Source organism: Notamacropus eugenii, chromosome 1 (assembly GCF_028372415.1).
Source record: "Notamacropus eugenii isolate mMacEug1 chromosome 1, mMacEug1.pri_v2, whole genome shotgun sequence".
NCBI classification, from domain to species: Eukaryota; Metazoa; Chordata; class Mammalia; order Diprotodontia; family Macropodidae; genus Notamacropus; species Notamacropus eugenii.
In genome coordinates this window covers 209,385,217-209,411,599 of record NC_092872.1, presented here as the reverse complement: position 1 = coordinate 209,411,599, position 26,383 = coordinate 209,385,217, and the positions used below count along the sequence as shown (strand labels likewise).

Sequence of the window (26,383 nt, the reverse complement as noted above, 5' to 3'; positions counted from 1 at the left end):
TCTGGTGTTCCTAATACACCAGATCACCCTCTACCTTGAAAAAGACCTGCTGGTAGAAGTAGATGTTGGAAGGGCTGCACCTTGAGAGTCGTTGTAAAATGATGGAAGAAGGAGGGCTGTCCAAAATCAGATGTAAAGTTGTAGCACCAGATGTGGATGGGTGTGGCTCACTGTTTTCTAGTTGTCTCTTAGGTGAAGTCATGCACAAGCAACTATTTATGTATTGTGCTCAGATCAGTCCCTATATGACAATAGCATCAGAAAAAAAAAATTTGTTTTCAAAACAAACATTGATGCGTCCTTGATTGGGGATCTTAGATAAGTCAGTTAGCCTCTCTCATTGTCCCAGGCAAGTCCCTAAGAATATGAACCACAGACTTGTTGCTGATATGCAGTAGAGAAAGTTTCTACAGGTCCAGATCCTCCCTTTCCATCCAAAAGAAAATATCTCTAACTCTATCTAGTTATTTTTTTGAGTTCTTAATGAATATTTTGGAAATTTGAAGGCTAATTCACTGATTACTTTCTAAATCAGAAATCTAAATTGAAATTAACAAGCCAAGGCACAAGTAATCATTTGTAGCAACATGACCATTCTACTAACACATAAAAGAGTCACCATCTTCATTAATGGAGTTGGTGAACCATAGGTACTAGAAGTATTGGAGTAAGTATTATAATAACAGCTCACACTTATATAGCACTTTAAAGTTTACAAGGTAGTTCAAGGTCACATGACTCCTACTAGCTGAGCCATGACTTGTATTCAACTCTCTTGGGTCACAGTCCAATGTTTCAGCTACCTAGTACTATCCTGCACCCTTGAGCAGTTTTCAGAAAAAGTAGATCAGGAGAGAGAAGAGCCAGAGAGTGCACATAGAGAATAGTTCTTCCATTCATACAGCCTGCTTATCTATCTACTTCTGCAAGAACCATAGCTAAGTTATTTTGAATAGAAGATGGTGACCTTCCCCACCTAACTGCGGAAATATAAACTTCTTGAGGGCAGAGAATATTTCATTACTTTGTCTTTGTGCTTAGCACAGTGATTGGTCCTTAGTAGGTGCTTAATAAATGTTTGTTGAATTCAATTTATTTGAACATTACATAGTAAAAGTCTAGTCCCTTTGTTAGAGGGATACTCCATTTCCAGGAAAGCACATTACTAACATTTACCTGGGTGCAGTTATGGGAACTGGACTCAGTAGAACAAAGATTCCCTTTTCATTGCAGGTAGGAGGAAGGGGCAAAAGGCAAAGAGGAAGAGATGGTCTATCATAATGTGCTTCCTGGGTCCTTAAATCTGGAAACTGATTAAAGGACAATCCTTTTATGACTCTGTTTCCAATTATGAAGTCAAAAAAGATCTGAACAGGATTATCAGCAGACCTGGGTTCAAGTCCTGTCTGTCATTCAAGAGCTTAGTGGCCATGGGCAAATCACATAACCTCTCTGAGCTTTAGCTTTCCTCGTTGATAAAATGGGTAAGGAAATATTTGTACAAACTATTTATCAGAGTTGTTGAGAGATAACGTAGATAGTAGATAGTAAGGAATTAGTAAGTAGATGGTGAGTAAATAGCAGATCTTAATATAGATAAGTAGTTGTAGATTACCAAATAATGTAGGTAAAGTGCTATTTAAGTCATAAGGTACTATACACATAAAAATAAGGTATTGTTATCTCAAGGGAAATTCAAGCCAGAACAGAATAGGAAAAATATTTTTACTTTAAAAAACAAACACAGGCAAGACACTTGAGGGAAGTTGGAAACAACGTCAAAGAAACAAACAAGGATGAGCTAATTTAGGACTAAAAGAGATCAGTGACAACATGAAAACATCAGCAAGGGGAAGAGATATGCACATTAAAATAACGCAAATTTCACTTGGCTTCATGCAAATTAGTAAAGATGAAAAAAAAAGATGCAAAGAGTCAATGTTGAAGAGACTGTCCAAACAAAGGCACACTGGTGATGGAGCTCTGAAGGAGGCAAACAGACAGTTGTGAATTTCAGTGTGGAATTATGCAAGAAAAGTGAGTGATCTATCCATATCATATGGCCCACTACCAGTTTTGTACCCCCAAGGAAGCCAAAAAGACAGAAAACAAAGACCCAATATAAACACCACAATATTCATAGTAGCATTTTTTTGTGGTAGTGAAGAACTGGAAACAAAATGAATGCTCATCAATTGGGGAATGAATGGCTGAGGGACTTATAGTGTAAGAATGTAAGGATTTGTTGTTATGTAGTAAGAGATTATGAGAATGAGGAATTCAAAAAACACAGGAAGATTGTATGAACTGAGACAGAGCAAAATATTCAGAACTAAGAAGACTATATACACAGTAAGTTAGACAATGTAAGTGTAAAAACCAATAAAGGGAAATTGAACTCTGAGGAATGGGAAAAAACCAATGAAGGTCTCAGAGAAGAGATTACACACCTCCTCCTTTACAGCAGAGAAGCATCCTACTAAAGCAAAATATTTATAAACATTGTCAAACACAGAATCAGATGTTTTTGCCTAAAGAGAAAATTCAATTTGAGCAGAAGAAGAGAAATAAATGATTGTGATCTAAAGACAAGAAGGATCAATAAAACATATCTTTAAAAAATAAAACTAAAAAGGATAAGTGATGAGTCCAGACTCTTATCACCTTCTGTCTGGTGTATTACTATAGCTTCCTAATTGGTCTTCCTGCCCCATCCATCCTCCCTACAGCCCGTCATACAATACACGGATTCCTAAAATACTACAGTCTCCTTGTCATAGATTCATACACCTTGTAGAGACTACCGAGCACATCTAGTCCAACACCCTCAAGGAAATTGTGTGATTCTCCCAAGGCCACACACATAAAAGTGTCAGAGGTAATACTTGAATCGAGGGCCTCTGATTCCAAAGGCAATGCTCTCACTCAAGTACCCTCACGACCCTCGATCAAAAATTGTAGATGACACCCCAGTTAATTTGCTATACAAGATATTCCAAGTTGCTCTCTGCTTCCCTTCCCAGACTTACCTCCCACACTCCCCACATGAATAGTCTATTCCAGCCCTATTGACCTTCTGATAACTCAATTTATATCATTTGCCTTGAACATCCTCCCCAGTCCTCTTACCTTTATACCTCCTACCCATTTTTCAAGGAGCCTGCCCCAGCCTTCTGTAACCACAGTTACCTCTAGCTCCTTTGAACTCCCAGTGCACTTCCTGTCTGAACCACTCACAAAGACATTAACATGTGTTACTTTGTATTGTTAGAATTTGGAGGGTTTTTTATATGTACTCACATTATATTCTGTCTGCCCTACAAGACTGTAAACTCCTTGAAGGCAGGGACCAGGCTTTCCCAAAAGAGATGCCCAACAAATGTTTATTCTTTGAGTGATTGATGACAACTCCTGATCTATACCCTTCATGGAATCCCACTATTGATTCTCTCCAGCCAAGATCAGGCATGAAGATGAAGAATCATTGAAACCAACAGCCCAGATGACAGGAGGGAAAGAAAAACAAAAAACCTGCCACCAACCTCTTCCTTTTCTGAGAATCAGTTGAGATGTTGCCCCCAAATGGGAGCAACACCCCTGCTCTGCTACCAACAGGGAGAAACAATTGTCTGTAATTCTAACTTCTTCTCAGCATGTTTCTAGGCTATGTGTACTATGAAAGTTCACTTGTGATAAATCAGTGTTACTGACTTCACCTCATAGCATCACAAGAATGGAGAGAAAGCATACGTTTTATGATCCCCATTTTATAGATGGAAAAACTGAGGCACCCAACAGTTAAGCTACTTACTCGCATTACAGGGTCAATTAGCTACAGAGTCAAGTCCAGGCAGATCCTCTCACCAGGTATTTAAATAGTGATAAAGACCATGGGCTCACAGATACCCTAAAGGTCATTTAGTCCCACCCCTACATTCTAGAAATGAGAAAACGGGCCAGAGAAGTGAAGGGATTTGCCCAGCATCACAAAGGGTACGTTAAGCATCAGAGATGGGATATTGCCCAAAGTCACACAATGTAGTGTCAGTGATAGAATACCAGTCCAGGTACTGTGACCCCAAACTTTATGTTCTCTATTTAGTCTCTCCACGTCTAGATTCAGACCATGTGGTCTGATAGTTTCAGAACCAATCTCCAACAAGAGACTTTCACCATGCCTCAACCCTTTTTATTTTTATTTTTTGGAGATTATCAGGTTGCACAGCTAGCGTCTGAGACCAAATTTGAACTGAGGTTTTCTGATACAGGCGCTCCATCCACCGCAACACCTAGCTTCCCCATCCTTTTTATTTTTAAAAGCTCATGCCTGTGTCTAGCACTGAAGTTGAAGTTGGGACTATCCAGTAAGTGTCTCTTTAAGAACAACACATTTGGTAGGAGGAGGGGAAGATGCCTGTACTTCATTCAGACCCTTCGCTTCTTAAAAAGCCTTCCATGGTCTTGCCTGCCAAGTTAGACAGTTTCTCCTACCACTTAAAAATAGGTGATTTTTCTGATTTGCCATAAAACAAGATCAGTCAAAAATCCACATTAGAAAAGGAAAGTATTCCAGAATATCAAAGGGACTAATGAAAAGAAATGCTTGGGAAGGTGGCCTAGCGCTACCAGACCTTAAACTGTACTATAAAGCAGCAATTATCAAAACCACTTGGTATTGGCTAAGAAACAGAGAGGTAGACAAGTGGAATAGACTTGGCACTCAAGATGCAGTAGGCAAGGAATATAGCAACCTTCTGTTTGATAAACCCAAGGACCCCAGCTTCTGGGATAAGAACTCATTGTTTGACAAAAATTGCTGGGAAAACTGGATAACAGTGTGGCGGAAATTAGGCATAGACCCATACCTGACACCGTACACAAGAATAAAGTCCAAATGGGTACATGATTTAGGTATAAAGATTGATACCATGAATAAACTGGAGAAGCAAGGAATAGTGTATTTATCAGATCTATGGAGAAGGGAAGAATTCTTTACTAAAGGAGAGATAGAATGCATTATGAAATGCAAAATGGATAACTTTGAGTACATTAAACTGAGAAGTTTTTGCACAACCAAACCCAATGCAACCAAAATCCGGAGGGATGTAGTAAATTGGGAAAAAATTTTTACAGCTAAGCTCGGGGATAAAGGCCTCATTTCTAGAATATATAGAGAACTGACCCAAATGTATAATCATACAAGTCATTCCCCAATTGATAAATGGTCAAAGGATATGAACAGGCAATTTTCAGAGGAAGAAATTAAAGCTATCTATAATCATATGAAAAAATGCTCTAAATCACTATTGATTAGAGAGATGCAAATCAAAACAACTCTGAGGTACCACATCACACCTATAAGATTGGCAAACATGACAGAACAAGAAAATGATAAATGCTGGAGAGGATGTGGGAGAGTTGGAACACTAATTCATTGTTGGTGGAGCTGTGAGCGCATCCAACCATTCTGGAGAGCAATTTGGAACTATGCCCAAAGGGCTACAAAAATGTGCATACCCTTTGACCCAGCAATATCGCTACTAGGACTATATCCCCAAGAGATCATAAAAATGGGAAAGGGTCCCACATGTACAAAAATATTTATAGCAGCACTCTATGTAGTTGCCAAAAACTGGAAGTCAAGGGGATGTCCATCAATTGGGGAATGGCTGAATAAATTATGGTATATGAATGTAATGGAGTACTATTGTGCCATAAGAAATGATGAACAAGAAGACTTCAGAGAGGCCTGGAAGGACTTATATGACCTGATGCTGAGTGAAAGGAGCAGAACCAGGAGAACTTTATGCACAGCAACAACCACAGTGTGTGAGAGTTTTTTCTGGTAGACTTAGATTTTTGTAATAACACAAGAACTTCTGAAAAAAAAAAAAATCCCAATGGTGGACCTCAAGGCAAAATGCCTTCCACACTCAGAGAGAGAAATATGGAAGTCACTCACATAATGTAGCAGATCATGTTTGTGTATGTGTATCTGTTTGTGTATCATGTTCTGATTTGTTATACGGATTCTTTCATTTATCTTAGTCTGACTACATAGCATGACTATAGTGAAAATATACTCAATAGGAAAGTATATGTAGAATCTATACAGAACTGTATGCAGTCGTGGGGAGGGAGGGGGGTAGTGGGGGGTGGGTGGGGAGGGATAAAATCGCAATTGTATGGCAATGATTGTTAAACATTAAAAAAATAAAAAAATTAATAAAAAATAAAAAAAAAAAAAGAAAAGGAAAGTATGTTTCAGATTAAGTGACTTGACACTTAATTTACTAGTTACTTCTATTGATGTTATTTTTCTTTGTTTTCAAAGAGGACCAATGACATCACGGTGGGGAAGTCTTGACTTACATGAGACTGGATTTAAGTGAGGCAGTTACACAAAGTTGTCAGTTTCACTCTCCCTTCCTGAGACATCTTAATTCTAGTGGGAAGACAAAAGGTCTAGCTAGTAAGCTTCAGAAGTAGTAGGATTTGAACACAGGTCTTTGGAACCACTCTAGTTTTTTCTCTGAGCACTCTCACCAACTCAATCTGCAGGTGCAAAAATCCTGTCCCTACTGCTCTGATCCACAGACTCCCTTGAAACTGTACAGTGCCTCTTTCTCAAGAGGGAACTCTTGTTAACGCTGAAAGTTATACGCACTACTGCCTCCATCAAATGTCCACAACTCACCACAAGGTTTATAAAGGAAATGGCAACTGATCCTTAACTCTGATAGTGTGACTGGGCACCTCAATAACAGAACAAATGGATTGTTTATCAGCTTTCTATCTGTGTCTGACAAAACCATGTGAAATGAGCCATTAAGCCACTAGTTGTTTTTTTCCCCCAAAATGACAAACACTGGCTCATTTACTGCAATTGAGCATATCAAGCCAAATGTTTAGTTTTGCATTAAATCTGTATCTGACGACTTCATTAAAAGGAACAAAATGTAGCTTTTATTGATGCTCCACTGCTCAGCTCAAATTAATGCCTAACATTCAAATCTGTACATGATGTTGCAAATGTATCAGCAAACACATGAGAAAATCCATGCTTAGAGAAGTGTGCTTATTCATAACCCAGCATTTCTAGGAGCTGCCAATATGGGATTGCAAAGCCTATTTGCCCACACTTGGTTTGCCAGTGAATAGCTAATATCCCTGATTGTTTAGATAAATACTCTTTCCGGCAGGAAGGCAGTGGACTTGCAAGAAAGAGGTACCATATCATTTTTGTGTAATTAACAATCAAATAGTGCTATACTTCTGGATTCCCAGTTGATATTTACAAGGTAATTAGATGTGTGTCCTTTGGGAAAGACTTTCAACATATGAAAGGATGCTTCAGATCTCTATTGATAAGAAAAATGAGATTTGTCTGATACCTTTCAGATTAGTAAAGATGATTATGACGAAAGGTGAAAATGTAAATGTTGGAAGGGCTGTGGAAAGATAGGCACATTGATGTACTCTTGGTGGAGGTCTGAACTGGTCTGACCATTCTGGAAAACAGTTTGGAATTATACTGGAAAAGTCACTGAGTTGTACATTTTCTTTGACCCAAAAAAACCACTACTAGCCATATAAACAGAGGGAAAGCATATAATATAAAAGAGTATTTAAAATACTGTGTGTGTATAATGCTATAGATACATCATACTATACACACACACACACACACACACACACACACACACAGCTCCTTTAAGTCTCAAATAAAATCTCATCTTTCTTTTTTCTATCTTTTTCCCCAAAATTTATTATTTTATTTGTTTTCAGTTTTCAACATTCACTTCCATAAGTTTTAAATTTTCTCCCCCTCCCTCCCCTCTTCCTCCTCAAGGCATCATGCAATCTTATATGGGCTCTACATACACATTCCTATTAAACACATTTTCACATTAGTCATGTTGCATAGAAGAATTATAGCAAATAGTAGAAACCATGAGAGAAACAAAACAAAACATAACACAAGAGAAAATAATCTACTTCATTCTATGTTCTGATTCCATAGTTCTTTCTCTGGCTATGGATGGCATGAGTCCTTTGAAATATTTTAGGTCCTTGCATTGCTGAGAAGGGCTAACTTTATCCGAAACAGTCCTCACACCCTGTGACTGTTACTGTGTACAATGTTTCCCTAGTTCTGCTCGTTGCTCTCAGCATCAGTTCATATGTCTTTCCAGGTTGTTCTGAAGTCCACTTGTTCATCATTTTTTATAGCACAACAGTATTTCATTACATTCATATACTACAACTTGTTCAGTCATTCCCCAATTGATGGATATCCCCTCAGTTTCCAGTTCTTGGCCACCACAAAGAGAGCTGCTATAAATATTTTTGTACATGTGGGTCCTTTTCCTAGTTTCATGATCTCTTTGGGATACAGCCCTAGAAGTGATATTGCTGGGTCAAAGGGTGTGCACATTTTTATAGCCCTTTGGGCATAGTTCCAAATTGCTTTCCAGAATGGTTGGATCAGCTCACACCTCCACCAACAATGAATTAGTGTTCCGCCTCTCCCACATCTTCTCCAACATTTATCATTTTCCTGTAAAATCTCATCTTTATATGTCTGACAAAACCATGTGAAATAAGCCATTAGTCTTTCCCAGTCCCTCTTAATTCTACTGCCTTTCCTCTGTTAATTACTTCTTATATATCCTAGATATAGCTTGCTTTGTATAGATTTGTTTGCTTGTTGTCTTTTCCATTAGATTTTAAGCTCCTTGAGGGCAAGGACTGTCTTTTGCCTCTTTTTGTATCCCCAGCTCTTAGCACAGTGCATGACACATAGTAGACTCTTAATAAATATTTTTTTGAGGTCTGTATCCCAAAGAGATCAAAGAAAAAGGAAAGGGACCTGTATGTATAAAAATATTTATAGCTGCTCTTTTTGTGGTGGCAAAGAATTGCAAATTGAGAGGATACTCATCAATTGGGGGATGGCTGAACAAATTCTAGTATGTGATCGTGATGGAATACTGTTGTGCTGTAAGAAATTATGACCAGGATAGTTTCAGAAAAATCTGGGAAAACCTACATGAATTGATGCAAAGTGATGTGAGAAGAATCAGAAAAATAGTACACAGTAACAACAATACTGTATGATGACAATTGTGAATAATTTATCTACTCTGATCACTACAATGTTCCCAGACTATTCCAGAGAATTCATGATGAAAAATGTTATCCACCCCCCACTCCCCACCCCCAGAGAAAAGAAACTGATGAACTCTGAGTGCAAATTGATGTATAATTTTTTTCACTTTTTTTCTTGCTTTTCTTTTTTGGTAACATGGTTACTATAGAAATACTTTGTATGATTTCACACTTATAATTGATTCATTTTGCTTGCCTTCTCCATGGTACTGGAAGGAGGGAGAAAACTCAGAATTCAATATTTTAAAAAATTACTGCTATGACTGAACTTGTATAAACTCTATCAAGTTGCTTTTCTTCTCAATGAGGGGAAAAGGGAGGAAGGGAAAGAGAGAATTTAGAACTCAGAATTATAAAAACAAAGTTAAAAATTGCTTTTACATGTAATTGGAAAAATTAAAATATAATTTAAAACAAAAATGCTAAAAATCAAATAATTTTAAAGATAGGTGTTTGCTATGTATACATATGTATGCAACATATATGTATTATATACATATATATACCCAAATATTCATAGCAATATTTTTGTGGTAACAAAGAACAAAGTGGGTGCCTGTTGATTTAACAAACCATGATATATGAATGTAACAAAATATTATTTTTCCACAAGAAACAACAAATTTGAAATATTCAGAGAAACTTGAGAAAACTTGCATGCATGGATATAAAGTCAATAGAAATGGAATGATTTACACATTGACCACAATAATACAAAGAAAATAAAACTGAAAGACACCAAAATCCTAATCACCAAAATGATCTATTTTGACTTCAAAAATGAAACATTTCTCTGTACTCTCTCATCAGAGAAGTGGTAGACTACAATTAGAGAATGAGGATACATTTTCATACTTTGCCAAGTGTTTGTTTTTCTCATATGTAATTCTTTATTGCAAGGGATATTTCTATGTGGGGGTGGGGAATGAAGAATCGTAGGGAAAGTGACAGAAATGGAAGAAAAAAACTATTAATTTTTTTAACACTTCCTTAAAATTCATGCGTGGCCAGAGAAGGTTAATGAATTGGGCTAAGATCAGTGAAGAAGCAAAGACCCCCATGTTACCTCAAATTTTCCTTATAATACCAGAAAACCCTATCATTTGCCATATTAATTATTGATTACATAAAATTTGAGACAATTTGATCTTGGATTTATAACTCAAATTTAAATCTCTCCTTTTAGATATAGGGTTGGATTTTATCCTTGTTCTCATTTTTTAAAAAATTATCTTCAAAGATTAGGGCCATGTCTATGTGAAGCTACTAGGTCTATTCCTTTGACTGAATTGATGGGTCATTTCAACAAGCTACATCTCTGGTAGATTTGACAAGCACTGACTGTGTAGGAATCAACGTACAAATTAGTCAGCAGCCTGGCGGTCATAGACACTGCCACTATTTTTTATGTTATTTATGTATTTCTTAACCATTTAGCATATATTAAGCTGTGCTACCATTTTTATTAGGTGCCTATTTCTTTTTATGTCACTAACAACGTTTTTGGGGGATCATGTCCCTAGCTTCATTTTCCCCATAAGCCCTTTAGTTTTTGTTACATGACTTTTCTTAGTTCCCTCAGACAGTTCTCTTAAACTATACATTATAGATGAGCTATAAATCTGATGCTTATGGAGTGTCCTAAACTCACTGAGGGTGTCTTAAACTCAAGAAATCATAGGGACAGACTTCTCCAACCATAATGAATCCATGGAAATGTTTTATTTCCCTGAACTAGATTGCAAATTCTTTGAGGATGGGGATAATGTCTCGTAGTATCTTCCCCAGCATTCACAAAGCATTCATTACACAGGAAAGGTGGTTAATATGCTGAGTAAGTGAACTAACTGGTTTGATTGAAAAGATGAAATAGCTAGACAACTTTCAATGGGAGAGAAAAATCAGTGAAACCATTTGTTTGGCATCAAGTAGACAAAATGATCCAATCAATTGACTGACTTTTCCTTTTTTTTTTTTGTACAGCAGTGTGCTGGCAAATATTCCACAACAGGCTTTCCAAGGAAAAACAATGGAGGCAGGACACACTTTTAAGTTTAATCTGTATTTATTAACATTTTCTTCACTGCTCTCTTAAGTCAAGACAATCAACAAAGCAATAAATCAAGCCCTACTTTATAGCATTTACTGATTTCTGAAGTATAAATGCTCACATTGAAAATTTAATAATTAGCTTTCTGAAGTGGTCTAAGCTGGTTACAACAGAGCCTCCTTTTGGTGTCAAGTTTGTAAAACTTGACCATTAAAGATCTGGACTCACAGCCAGTCGTGGACAAGTGTTAAGTAAACATATTGTTCTCAGTCTCCATACCCTACCCTACCCTCTGACTCAAAGCATACCAACCCTCTGATCTCTCAGGTCCCTTCCCTAGTCCTATAATAGTTCCTCATGAATCTAAAAGTATTCCTCCTCCACTGCCACTGGCAATCAAATTTTTCCTATTCTTTATCCCCTTTCCTCTCAGTTATACTCTCTATTTTCTAAAAGGACAACTGTTTAATCCCACAGATTAATGGGTTAACCAATGTGTTAGCAAATGTTCATAGTTTAAGGCATTACCTCTCCCACACTCCCATGTTTCCATTTTTATAAGAATCTTCTCAAGACTATACCTTTTAATTCCAGAGACAGGAAGCTAAGGGAAATATTTAGGGAACAAGCAGGCTTTTTGACACCTCTCAAATCACATGCAGGTAAATGCTTAATACACATACACTTTGCTTGGACTATAATACTGATTTTGACACTAATTAACTGTGTGGCCTTGGATCAAACTCCTTAATCATTCTATGAGTCAGATTTCCTATTTATAAAATTTCCCCATGGAGAACTTCCTTGAGATAAAAGACAAAAGGTTTTATGAAAACTCAAGATATTATAACAAGAAGGAAAGGCAGTATGGCATAGTGGATGATGGGCCCATTCAGATGTCTCAGATCCCATGGGGTCTCCACCTACAGCTTAAGAAATGCTGAAGGGGTTGAGAGTAGAAAAAGTTTAAGAAACCCTAATCGTGGGTTCAAATCATGCCTCAGGTACATACTGGCTCCCTAACTATGGATAAATTACTTCTCAGTTCCTTAGGAAATTCCCTAAGGCAGGAGTTCTTAGCTACGAGCTCATGAACTTTTTAAAAAAATATCTTGATAACTATTTCAATGTAACAGTTTCCCCTTGTAATCCTATCTCTTTTATATTATGCATTTAAAAACATTATTCTGAGAAGGGGCTTCACCAGACCACCAAAGGTATCTATGATACAAAAAGCAAGTATTAGGACTCTCATTTCGAAGCCATAAATTATGGATCACCAAGATCTGCTCGAGATATGGACGTTTTCATAGTGGAAGGTCCCTGACACTGATGAAATTACAAGTCTGGGCCAAACAGTAAAATTAGATCAGTTCAGAATGATCTCGGTGTCTGCTAAGATCCAATATGCTCCGTTCTTTCCTTTAGGGCCAGCCCATTCTCAATCCCCCAAGGCTGCTTTTCAAAATCACACTGATCTGGAAGTAAGGAGCCAGAAAATCAGAAGCTACAATTGTAGACCAGAAGGAGAGGCTTGCGTCTAACTCTTTGACTTCTCTGGAACTTTCACTTGCAGGGTGAGCCACAACACCAGGGAGGCAGATTGTTTGCTCTCTGGAAAAGCAGGGTCCCTTCTGTGCCAAGAGCAGTCTCAAAATCTGACCTTGAAGAGATTTACTCCTGGTGTCACTAAAAATTAATACCCGATAGCTTTGGACACACATTCATTTGCTCCCTAAATTCCATTCAACAAACACTTATTAGAACCCACTATGTGCAAAGCTAGGCCCTCCCTAAGGAGACAAAAACTGAAATGAAATCATCCCTGCACTCAGGTGGCTTACATTCTAGCCAGGTGATCCAACATGCACACAAACAGATAAATATAAAGTATGTGCAAATTAGCATAAAGTCATCTCAACAGCTGGGAGACTGAGAGGAGAGGTCGGACCTAGAGTAGGGGATGGAGCATGAGCAGTGCTATGAAGGAAGTTAGAGATTCTAGACCTTGGAGGAAAATTAATTCCTTTGGAATCAGTGTGGTATTATGGAAATGCTCTGGATCTGCATTCAAAAGACTTAGTAAACTAAGATGCTTACTAAACCTGTGGCCATGGGCAAGTCATTCATCATCTCAGCCTCAGTTTCCTCATCTGTAAAATAAGGACTACTTCATGGGGTTGTTGTGAAAGCACTTTTAAAGCAGATATTGTACATTATTTATTCTTCATCCTCTATTAATCTTTTAAATAAATATTTATTTCTGGCCATGTCACTAAATACTTCAGAAAACTTTCAGGGGTTCCCTTGTCATTGTTGTTCAGTGGAATCTGACTCTTCATTATGCTGGGGACCATGACACATCAATGCTGACCATGGGGTTTTCTTGGCAAAGCCACTGGAGTGATTTGCCTTTTCCTTCTCCAGTGGATTAAAGCAAATTGAGGTTAAATGACTTGCCCAGAATAACACAGTTTGTGTCTGAAGCTAGATTTGAACTCTGGTCTTCCTGACAGCCAAGCCTAATGCTCTAACCATTAAACCACCTAGCTGCTTCCAATCAGGAATTCCCTAATGTCTACCAAATAAAGTTGGAACTCATTAGTCTGACATTCAAGACCTTCCACAAACTGACTCCAACATGCCTTTCCAGCATTATCTCACATTGTTACCTGTCATATACTCCACCCTCCAGACCTGCCCTCCTGTAGCTTATTTGTCATATTTCCAATATACTCTGCGCTTTAAGACGATTTTTAATCCTGCATGAGACACTGTCCATATAATGCTGGGAAAGTCATTTCTCCCTTTGTGCCTCAGTTTCTATATTTGTAAAATGAAAATAAAAATAACATCTCACAGAGTTGTTCTAAGCATCCAATGAAATAATACAAATGTGTCCCCAAAAAGTTTTAGTGTTGTTTTAAGCTATTAAACTAATAATACCTTAATAACTACTAGTAGTAGTTACTTACTGTTTAAGATTGCACTAAGACTTTTGGGACACAACATGTAACACACTTTCCAAATCTTCAAGTATTACGTAAATGTTAGCTATAACCTTAGTTACTCCCCCTTCTTATAGCCCTTCCTTACCTTCCTTGTTGTTCCTGTTTGTCCTTTTTTTTCCTCAGAGGACCAATGATATCAGGAGGATGATGTCTTGACTTGTTAGTGAATTGGATTTAAGTGAGGCAGAGCTGTGCAAAGTCATCGGCCTCTCTCTTCCAGGGTCAACAGAATCCAGCTGCTATCCGAACTCACTCTGAGTCTTCAAAATCTCTTCTTACCTACAAGATTCAGCTCAAATGTTCCTCCTTAAAGACTTACTTCTTGGATACCCCTCTTTGGAAGTGTAATCACTTAATCCTATGGGCTCTCATTGTATCTTGTTCATGCCCCTTCGGGGCAACGATTTTATATTATAATTATTTGTGTACATATCTTGTTTCCCCCAAAAGTAGTATACGTCTTGAGAACAGAGAACAAACAAGGTGCTTTTAACTTTCATTTATTTTAAATTTATATTTAAATTCAGTAAATATTTATTAAGGGCCTGTTACATAGAATGCACCAGCAGTCATCTAAAGATAGTTCTTAACCTGGGGCTTAGGAACTTTTTTAAAAAATCTTTACTATTTTGAGTACCACATTTCAATATACTTTGTTTCCTTTGCAATTCTGAGTATTCTGTTCTGTGCATTTTAAACATTTTCCTGAGGAGTCCATTGGCTTCACCAGAATGCCAATAGTATCCATGACACAAAAAATATTAAGAACTTTTGACTTAAACTCTTTTTGAAGCTGAGAATCTAAGGGGGAAAGAGAAACATGGACATAAATATTTATCATACAAGGGACAGTCTTGCTGCTTTGTTGAATTATTCTTCAGTCATGTCAGACTCTTTGTGACCCCACTAGGGGTTTTGTTAGCCAAGATATTAGAATGGTTTGGCATTTCCTTCTCCAGCTCATTTTTCAGATGATGAAACAGAGGCAAAAAGAGTTAAGTGACTTGCCCAGGGTCACACAGCTAATAAGTGTCTAAGGTCAGATTTGAACTCAGAAAGATGAGTTTTTATGACTCTAGGTCTTGCATTTTATCCACTGTACCATCCAGCTGCCCCAAGAAACTTTGCATAGAGGAATGATTCAGGCAAAATGCTAAAATAAATAAATGAATAAATCCTTTTCCTTCAGAAAGGAGAGAGGAAGTTGGGAAGTATTCAGGAAGGAAGTGGTACCTGAAATGAAGATGGGGGAAATTCCATTACAAGCATGAAGAGGAATGTTGTAAGCAAAGGCTGAATACCATGAGGGGCAGGATGAGAATGGAGGGTAAAGGCGAGGCCAATGTGGCTTAAGTGAAGGGAAATAGTGTGAAAATAGGTTGCAAAGGGAGGTGGAGAGCAAATTGAGGAGGACCTTGACATGACCATGGCTAGGAAGCCAAGCCAGCTGGTCTGCAGAGCAAAAAGGCAATAACCTTCTCTTTTGCTGTAAGGCTGCCTAGAAGCAACATATCAAAATAAGGAGACATTGAATTTCTGGGCTGATGTTTGGGCTGGTTTATAGATACTCTGGTGGTTGAATTTCATATTTCAAAAAGAGGACAGGAAGAGAGTCAGATGAGCCTTTTTCATAGTCAAACAATGCAGATGAAGGTGGGGGAGCCAAGATGGCAGAGTAAAAAGTCACACATATGCAGGCTCTCCCCACACAGCCCATAAAATACCTGTAGAGAGGGACTCTCAACAAATTTTGGAGCAGCAAAAGTGGAGAACAACAGAGTGGAAGAGATTTCCAGCCCAGGTGACCTGAAAGGCCCATGGGAAATGTTGGTTGCACCAGATGCAGAGCAGAGCCCAGCCCAGCCTTGGTCCTCAGTGCAACTCTGGAAGGAGGACACCTCAGGGGCAGAATCTCCAGTCGTAGCAGCAGCAGCAGCGGTCCGCAGATCCCTCAACCCACAGGCGCCAAAGGTCAATGACAGGGTTCTTTCAGCTGGCCTTGAAGGGAGAAGGGCCTTCCCATAGCTCTGGCTTCAGGCAGAGGCCCACAGAGGCCACATACAGCAGGCAGCAGCAGTTCTCACGACAGCCAGTACAGGAGCCTGCATCCATTGTTGGATCGCAAAAACCCCTGGGGGGACTGAGGAGCTGAATATTACCTCAGCCCTGTGTAGAGGCCCTCAGGGAGCTGGTCTTTGTCTCACACTGAATGGCCCTGCCCGTCCAGCTTATCTGAAAATCAGGCCCCAGCTCTGACTTGGCAGAACTGGAGGCCAGGTGGCTGTGGAGAGGTAACCGCTAAGATTCTGGACACAAAAATCTCTCTCTGCTTCCAGATCAGTGTACACGCTGGATTGTGCCACTTTGGAGGAACTGAGATCTTACAGATTCCCAGAGTATACCCTACTCTTGACAAAGCACCCAAAAGTCAAATAACTGGTTGGGAAAATGCCCAAAAAAGGGGGAAAAAATAAGACTATAGAAGGTTACTTTCTTGGTAAACAGATATCTCCTCCCATCCTTTCAGATGAGGAAGAGCAATGGTTACCATCAGGGAAAGACATAAAAGTCAAGGCTTCTGTATCCCAAACATCCAAAATAAATATTCAATGGTCTCAGGCCATTGAAGAGCTCAAAAAGGATTTTGAATATCAAGTAAGAGAGGTGGAGGAAAAACTGGGAAGAGAAATGAGAGAGATGCAAGAAAAGCATGAAAAGCAGGTCAACACCTTGCTAAAGGAGACCCAAAAATGCTGAAGAAAATAACATCTTTAAAAATAGGCTAACTCAATAGGCAAAAGAGGTGCAAAAAGCCAATGAGGAGAAGAATGCTTTAAAAAGCAGAATTAGAGCTGTGAGCTCTCCCACCCAGTGTGCACTCGCCCTCCCCTGCCTCCAGGTGCGGCACCACCTCCTCTCTCTCTTAAGGGTTTAAACTTGCCACTTCCAAGTTCGCCATGGATGATGACATTGCTGCTCTCATTGTTGACAATGGCTCTGGCATGTGCAAAGCTGGCTTTGCTGGAGACGATGCCCCTCAGGCCATCTTCCCCTCCATTGTTGGGCACCCCAGACATCAGGGTGTGATGGTGGGTATGGGCCAGAAAGACAGCTACGTGGGGGATGAGGCTCAGAGCAAGAGAGGTATTCTGACCCTGAAGTACCCCATCGAACATGGTATTGTCACCAACTGGGATGACATGGAGAAGATCTGGCATCATACTTTCTACAATGAGCTCCGTGTGGCCCCTGAGGAGCTCCCTGTGCTGCTCACAGAAGCCCCCCTGAACCCCAAAGCCAACAGAGAGAAGATGACTCAGATTATGTTTGAGACCTTCAGCACCCCAGCCATGTACGTTGCCATCCAGGCTGTTCTGTCCCTGTATGCCTCTGGTGGTACCACTGGTATTGTGATGGACTCCGGTGATGGTGTGACCCACACTGTGCCCATCTATGAAGGTTATGCCCTTCCCCATGCCATCCTCCGTCTGGATCTGGCTGGCCGTGATCTGACGAACTACCTCATGAAGATCCTGACCGAGAGAGGGTACAGTTTCACTACCACAGCTGAGAGGGAAATCGTGTGTGACATCAAGGAGAAGCTGTGTTACTTTGCCCTAGACTTTGAGCAGGAGATGGCTACTGCTGCGTCTAGCTCCTCTCTGGAAAAGAGCTATGAGCTCCCTGATGGTCAGGTTATCACCATTGGCAACGAGAGGTTCCGGTGCCCAGAAGCTCTTTTCCAGCCATCTTTCTTAGGTATGGAATCCTGTGGAATCCACGAAACTACCTTCAACTCTATCATGAAGTATGATGTTGACATCCGTAAGGATTTGTATGCCAATACCGTATTGTCTGGTGGTACCACCATGTACCCAGGCACTGCTGACAGGATGCAGAAGGAGATTACAGCCCTAGCTCCCAGCACAATGAAAATCAAGATCATTGCCCCACCTGAGCACAAATACTCTGTCTGGATTGGAGGCTCCATCCTGGGGTCTCTTTCCACCTTCCAGCAGATGTGGATCAGCAAACAGGAGTATGATGAATCTGGGCCCTCCATTGTCCACCACAAATGCTTCTAAATGGACTGTGTGTTTTTTGATTTTTTTTTTTTGATTTTTTTTGTCAAAAGGGTGTGACATGATAATTGCCCAAAAAAAGAGATGAGATTGGCATGGCTTTATTTGTTTTTTGGTTTTTTGGTTTTTTTTGTTTTGTTTTGTTTTGGCTCTTGACTCAGGATTTAAAAACTGGAATGGTGAAGGTGATGAGCAGTCTAAGTATGTTGGAGGCAAACATCCCCAAAGTTCTACAGTACGTCTTCAGGACTCTTGATTGTACATTTATGTTTTTTTTTTAATAGTCATTCCAAATATTGTATAATGCATTGTTACAGAGAAATTAGCTCTGTAATGAGCTAAGTAACAAATCCAGATGGGGAGGGGGGGAGGGGGAAGGTACTAGTATTGCTTTACATGTAAATTAATGTAATCCTTTAAAAAAAACTTTTTGTATCTTCCGCCTTAATACTTGCTCCTTTTTTTTTTAAACTGTCAGCCATATTGAATGGCCCCCTAAATTCCCTCCCTGCCCCCAACATAGATGTGAATGAAGACAAGACTTCACAGTCTCCCTGCGAGTTTTATGAGATTGGTGCCAGTACTTGGGGGAGGGGAGGAACTTTACCTGTACACTGACTTAAGACCAGTTCAAATAAAAGTGCACACATTAAAGAAAAAAAAAAAAAGCACAATTAGCCAAATGGAAAAGAAGGTTCAAAAGCTCACTGAAGAAAATAGTTCTTTAAAAATTAGAATGGAATAGATGGAAGCTAATGACTTTATGAGAAACCAAGAAATCACAAAACAAAACCAAAAGAATGAAAAAATGGAAGATAATGTGAAATATCTCATTGGAAAAACAATTGACCTGGAAAATAGATCCAGGAGAGACAATTTAAAAATTATGGGACTGCCTGAAAGCCATGATCAAAAAAAGAGCCTAGACATCATCTTTCATGAAATTATCAAGGAAAACTGCTCTGATATTCTAGAACCAGGGGGCAAAATAAGTATTCAAGGAATCCACTGATCACCACCTGAAAGAGATCCAAAAAGAGAAACTCCTAGGAACACTGTGGCCAAATTCCAGAGTTCCCAGGTCAAGGTGAAAATATTGCAAGCAGCTAGAAAGAAACAATTCAAGTATTGTGGAAATACAATCAGGATAACACAAGATCTAGCAGCTTCTACATTAAGGGATCAAAGGGCATGGAATATGATATTCCAGAAGTCAAAGGAACTAGGACTAAAATCAAGAATCACCTACCCAGCAAAACTGAGTATAGTATTTTGGGGGGAAAAATGGTCTTTCAATGAAATTGAGGACTTTCAAGCATTCTTGATGAAAAGAATAGAGCTGAAAAAAAAAATTTGACTTTCAAACACAAGAATCAAGAGAAGCATGGAAAGGTAAACAGCAAAGAGAAATCATAAGGGACTTAGTAAAGTTGAACTGTTTACATTCCTACATGGAAAGACAATATTTGTAACTCTTGAAACTTTTTTCAGTATCTGGGTAATTGGTGGGATTACACACACACACACACACACACACAGAGCACAGGGTGAGTCGAAAAGGATGGGATCATATCTTTAAAAAATGAAATTAAGGGGTGAGAAAGAAATATATTGGGAGGAAAAAGGGAGAAATGGAATGGGGCAAATTATCTCTCACAAAAGAGGCAAGTAAAAGACTTTTCAGTGGAGGGAAAAAGGGGGGAGGTGAGAGAAAAAACATGAAGCTTAATCTCACCATATTCGACTAAAGGAAGGAATAAAATGCACACTTATTTTGGTTTGAAAACCTATCTTACAATACAGGAAAGTGGGGGAGAAGGGGATAAGCAGGGTTGGGGGGATGATGGAAGGGAGGGCAATGGGAGGAGGGAGCAATTAGAAGTCAACACTCTTGGGGAGGGACAAGGTCAAAAGCGAGCAGAAGAAATAGGCGGCAGAATAGGATGGAGGGAAATATAGTCTTACATAACACGACTATTATGGAAGTCATTTGCAAAACTACACAGATATGGCCTATACTGAATTGCTTGCCTTCCCAATGGGGATGGGAGGGAAGGGAGGGAGGAAGAGAAGTTGGAACTCAAAGTTTTAGGAACAACTGTTGAGTATTGTTCTTGCAACTAGGAAATAAGAAATACAGGTAATGGGGTATAGAAAGTTATCTTGCCGTACAGGACAAAAGAGAAGATGGGGATAAGGGAAGGGAGGGATGTTAGAGGAGAGGGAAGATTGGTGATAGGGGTAATTAGAATGCTCAGTGTTTTGGGGTGGGGGAGGGGAAAGATGGGGAGAAAATTTGGAACCCAAAATTTTATGGAAATGAATGTTGAAAACTTAAATAAATTTTTAAAAAATCAAAATAAATAAAACAAAACAATGCAGCTGAAGACTCTGTTTTCCTTGTTGAATTTCCCTACGTTTGGGTGTTTTTCCCCCTGAGCTATTGTGTCAGTCCATGGAAAAAGTCTTGTGTGTTGGGACTGTTCTATAGTCCAGTGATATCAAACTCGAAAAGAAACAGGAGCCACTAAATCATACCGAGGATCCCTCGGAGCTGAATATTGACTTTGTGCATTTTAAACATTATCCTGAGAAGTTCATTGGCTTCAACAGAATGCCAATGGTATCCATGACATGTAGACATTAGTTTTAAAATGCAATATTTTCTACATTTTATTATATATTTTTTATTTTACTAAATATTTCCCAGTTACATTTGAATTTGGTTCAGGCCATACTCTGGAGTGTTATGGGCCTCCCATGACCCATGTCTGACTTTTCTGCCATAAGCTACTTGAGGTATGAAACACAGAATTCACCAAAGGGCTCAGAAGTTATGACTTTGTCCCAAAGTCAGTGACATTTGCATTCTTCTGCACAAATGGACTTCTTTTCTTTGGACAGGCCAGTACCAGAGCTTTTGTGATCCTGGCTGTCAATCAACAATCATTTGTTAAGCACCTAATTTGGTCAAGTACTATACTAGATATTCAGGACAAAGAGACTTAAATGAAATAAATAGGCCCTGCCCTAAATGGTCTAATAGTTTCTCAGGAAATCACGTTTTATCAGTTTTCATAGGGTTCTAAAATTTGAATGCAAATATCAAGAATATGTTGTTTCTTTGAGAGCAATGGGAGTCAACTGAAAGTCTTCAATTACAGGAATGAAATAATGAGGATGGTACATTAGGATGATTGCCTAGGCAATAGGGATGAAAGATGGATTAGAGAACATATAGACTATACACTATATACAGAAATCAATCAAAAGAGCCTAAGCAGGAAGAAATGAGGAGCTGAATGAGAGTGATTACAGTTTTAGCGGATATGGGAATTGATGAAAAGACACTGTAGAGGTAACTTTCTTTGTATCCCCAGAAATTAGCAAAGTGTCTGGTACACAGTTATCACTTAATAAATGCTTCCTGTTGAATCAACAGGGCTTGACAACCAATTGGATATGGGGATAAGAAGGAGGGAAAAATCAAAGATGACTCCAAAGCCTTGAGCCTGGGTGACAGAGAATGGTGGTACCTTCAAAAGAAAAAAGGAAGTTAAGAGGAAGGAACAAGTTGTGGGGAAAGGTGATGAGTTCAGTTTTGGAGATTATGTACTGGAGGTTCTGGCAGGTCATCCGGGGGAAGATATCCAACAGGTGGTCGGAAATATGGCACTGAAGTTCTGGGAAGAGGCAGTAGATTAGAGATATAGATATGGAAGTCAAATATATAGAGATGAGAATTAAATTGTCATAGGAATCTAGAGAATCATCAGTGGATAGAACTGTGTATAAAGATTATTATTATTATGAATAAAAATTATGTCAAAGACAGTTGTGAGGGAGAGAGCAGAATGTAGAGACAGAAAAAGAGACAAAAGAGTAGTCACTATCTTTTCCAGGGCAGCACCTTGCACGTAGTAGTTACTTAATCAGTGTGTATAGGAACACAAGCTTCTTTCCTTGGAGGGTATAGGACAAGAAGGATGAGAAATGGCTATCAGAACTCTCATCAGCCTTGGGTTTGTTTTAGACTCCAGGCTCATTCTTGAGGGCTTAGATGAGCTTGAGGATGATTTCTACATTTAAAATTTTTCTAGGATATCCAGGCATATGGGCTTTGACTGAGAGTGTAACAAAACAGAAGTATTTTTTTAATTGACCTGGTATACTTGACATGAGCAGGTAGGTGGCAAAGTGGATAGAATGCCAGGCCTGGAGTCAGGAAGACTCATCTTCCTGAGTTCAAATCTGGCCTCAGACATGTACTAGCTGTGTGCTCCTGGGCAAGTCACTTAACCCTGTTTGTCTTAGTTTTCTCATCTATAAAATGAGCTGGAGAAAGAAATGGCAAACCACTCCAGGGTCTCTGCCAAGAAACCCTGAATGAGGTCACAAAGAGTCCTACATGACTGCAAATGACTCAACAACAACTTGGCATTCTTTGGATCAGAGAAAACCTGGAACTGGTTGGGACATCATATAACTCACCAAAATAGGTCTACCTCCAAACAGACTGATGGCTAAATGAGAAGTCCATTTGCTGCCTCCCTCAGTTCTCTTTTATTCCCTACTCCTCATTTGCTTAGGCTTCAAGGACAAAGTCCTTCATTTTGTTTTTTTTTTTGATACTTTACCCTGATCCATGTGTGAACCGTCAACTATAGCTGCCAATTAATTAATCAAGGGCCTGCTTGTGAATACCCATCCCATTCCATTCCAAGATGAGACTTATTATCACGACTGTTTTTAAAACCTAGAAGCCACAGATATTTTCCAAATGGGGAAACAAATACTAGCATTCCTAAATAATCAATTATGTGGATTCTTGGGTATAGATTACAAAGGCCTTTAAAAAAACGATGTAGTGAAAAGATCACTGGAGCCAAATGTACTGAGATCCAGCATCAGCTCTAGCTAGCTATGCGACCTTAGCCAAGTCTCTTCACCTCTCTAGATTTGAATTTCCTCATCTGAAAAATGAAAAGGGTGTACTTGATGGTCTTTTGGGTCCCTGCCAGGCACTAATACCTAGTACTTGTCTAGACACTCTTGCCAGGTATGTGCTTCCTTGAAAATGGCAGCTAAAGTTTTTGTCTGGAGCTAGAAGAGGTCTTCCCAGAAATGACTGTGATATAAAAACAGAAGGGCGAAATAAAACTGAGAGAGAGACAGAGACAGAGAGAGACAAAGAGGAGAGAGAAGAGACAGAGAGAAAGAGGGGAGAGACAGAGAGAGAGAGGAGAAATAGAGAGAGGAGGGAAAGAAGGAAGGAAGAGAGGGAAGGAGGGAGAGAGGGAAGGAAGGAGGGAAGGAAAGAAGGAAGGAAGGAGGGAGGGAAGGAAGGAAGGAAGGAAAGAGGGAAGGAAGGAGGGAAGGAAGGAGGGAAGGAAGGAAGGAAGGAAGGAAGCTAATGCTGGATTTTGGATAAAATTAATTAATCCTTATATGCTTGCTGCTTCAGCATATAAACTAAACAGAAACCACTTTTCCATGGTGCCAGCTCCTCAAGTAAGGGGCCCTAACAGGCTAAAAGGTAGAAATTCATCTTGGGCCCCCAGAAAAAGAACAATTGAATGGTTCACTTATCACAAGATCTTTACCTGTAGAAAGTAAGGAACATTTGAAGCTTTTAATCAGACAAATGTTCAGTAAAAATAAATGTTTCTTATAAAAATAAGAGCTGGGTTTTTTTTTAAAAACATTATATAAAATTAGTTAAGGTAAGAGAATGACATTTCTCATGCATGGAAAATGTTCTGGATTTGGAGTCAAAGGACCTAAGGCCCAAAACTGCCTCTGCCACTTACTAGTTGTCTGCCTAGAGGCAAGTTGGTTAAAACCTCCTTAAACCTCATTTTCCTCATCTGTAAAATGGAGGTGATAGAAAGGCGTATTTAACCTGGTGGAATTGTAGGAAGGATACAGCCTAGCTCACCTACCAAACTTCCTCCACAAGGCATATAAAATGCACCAAACCAAGTTCCAGTAGGGAAATTCCCCCCAAAAGCTCATAGGAGTCATTTTTTTCTAGCCCAAGGCTTAGAGAAACAAAGAAATTCACGGATTCTGGGGACTAGATCAGACCAGGGGCTCACCATTCAGAGAACACTCCAATGCCCAGGGCCTGATAGGACAATAAAGTGAGCACCAGGATAGTGAACACTGGAAAAAAAAGAGAAGGTAAGGCATCCCAGAACTAGCATAGGGACCAGGAACAGGTGCCCATTGGAAGCTCTATCACTCACTACTTAGTTCCAAGTCACAATTCCAGGGCAGAAGGGAGCAAATCCCGGAAAGGTTGAGATTCCAGGGACAAACTGGGGACTCATTTCTAGCCTCCAAGCCATGGAATAATCAGGACCTACGAAAGGGGAGCCTGCAAGCCAGTGGCTCTGAACCTGTGGAACCAGTAAGCTAATCATGGTTGAGTCTAGTGGTAGTAGTCTTTGAAATTCAGTCATAAACAAGCCAGAAAGGCCACACCTGGGCCAAGAACTTGGAGAGCTCCAATAAGAAGGGCAATGAGCTCATGTCACCGGGAATTACACCACTTTGGGGATCCTGAAAGCTTCCAGGCCAATTCTACCCCTCCTACGGTCTTGAGGTATGTAGAAGGCAGAGAAGGATGATAAGAAGACAGGAGTTCAGGCCAAACATTCTTCAACCCTGCAAATGTACATAGAAAAGGAAGTTGGAAGAATGAGCAAATAAGCAAACAAACAAAAATACCTGCCCCCCGCTCCCCCAAAGAGTTCTTATGGCTTAAGACACAAGTCCAAAAAGAGAGAATCAGGTCTTGCTCTGAATGCATGACTCCGGTGTTCAAAACTTCCCTGGAGATTTTTGGTTTAGTGGAGTGGGGAGGCCACTAATGGTCTATAATGACCACCAACATTTGGCTTTGTTTCTTTCCACCAAAAAGAATTTCCATTGAAATTTAAAATTTCTCTGAGGAACCAGAAAGAAAAGAATGAATTAGTCCTGGGAGTGGATCCCAGGAACAATCAACTGGCATTTTAAGCACCTACTAAGTTTTGGGTAGGGCAGGTAGGAGGTGAAATGGATATGCAGGGCCTGGAGTCAGGAAGACTCATCTTCCTGAGTTCAAATTCTCAGACACTTACAAGCTGTGTGACCTTGGGCAAATCACTTAACCTTGTTTGTCTCAGTTTCCTCATCTGTAAAATGAGCTGCACAGGGAGATGGCAAATCACTCCAGTATCTTTGCCATGAAAACCCCAAATGGGGTCCTAAAGAGTCAGATATGACTGAAAGTACTGAACAACAAAAAAGTATTGGACGTTGGGAGTGGGGAAGGGGAAGAGGATGCAAAGATCACAAATGGAACAATCCCTGCCCTCAAGGAACTTAAATTCTTTTGAGGGGATTGACAGGTTTGAAGATAAGTAAATACAAAGATATCTACAAAGCAAACACAAAGTAATTGGAAAGGTGACTTTAGCACCTGGGAGAATCAGAAAATGCCTGTCCAAAGAGCTTCGGGGTAAACTGAGGTTCGGGGTAAACTGAGGCTTGAAGGGAGCTAACATTCAAAAAGACTGAGGTGAGAGAAAGGAGAGCAGCCTAGGAATGGGGGAAAGAACCTATGAGAAACAGCAAATGAGCCAGGTTAGCTAAAACAGAATGAATGAGGGTGAGTCCTACGTAATCAACCTAGAAAGCAAGGTAAGCACTAAATTGTGAGGACTTCAGATGCCAAACGGAGGGGGTTTTATTGTGTACTAACAGCAATTAGGAGCCACTGATAATAATATTAGCTAGCATTTAATATTATTATATTAGTTTAATAATATTAGCTAGCATTTATATGGTGTAAGGTTTATAAAGTGCTGTACATATGTGAACTCACTGGATTCTTGGATCTTCCCAACAATACTGTGAGATAGATGCAATTATTATGCTTCTTCCTATTTTTGCAGAGAAGGAAGGGCAGCTAGGTGGTGCAGTGGACAGAGCACCAGTGCAGGACACTTGGCACTCACTAGCTGTGTGACCTTGGGCAAGTCACTTAACTCCAGTTACCTCATCCTGGGTCATCTCCAGTC

The 26,383-nt window shown here is 39.6% G+C and overlaps 1 pseudogene; it reads left to right on the top strand.

Moving 5' to 3' along the window:
• Positions 1 to 17,092: 17,092 nt before the first annotated feature.
• On the top strand, positions 17,093 to 18,379 carry LOC140514853 (actin, cytoplasmic 1 pseudogene; annotated as a pseudogene).
• Positions 18,380 to 26,383: the final 8,004 nt, after the last annotated feature.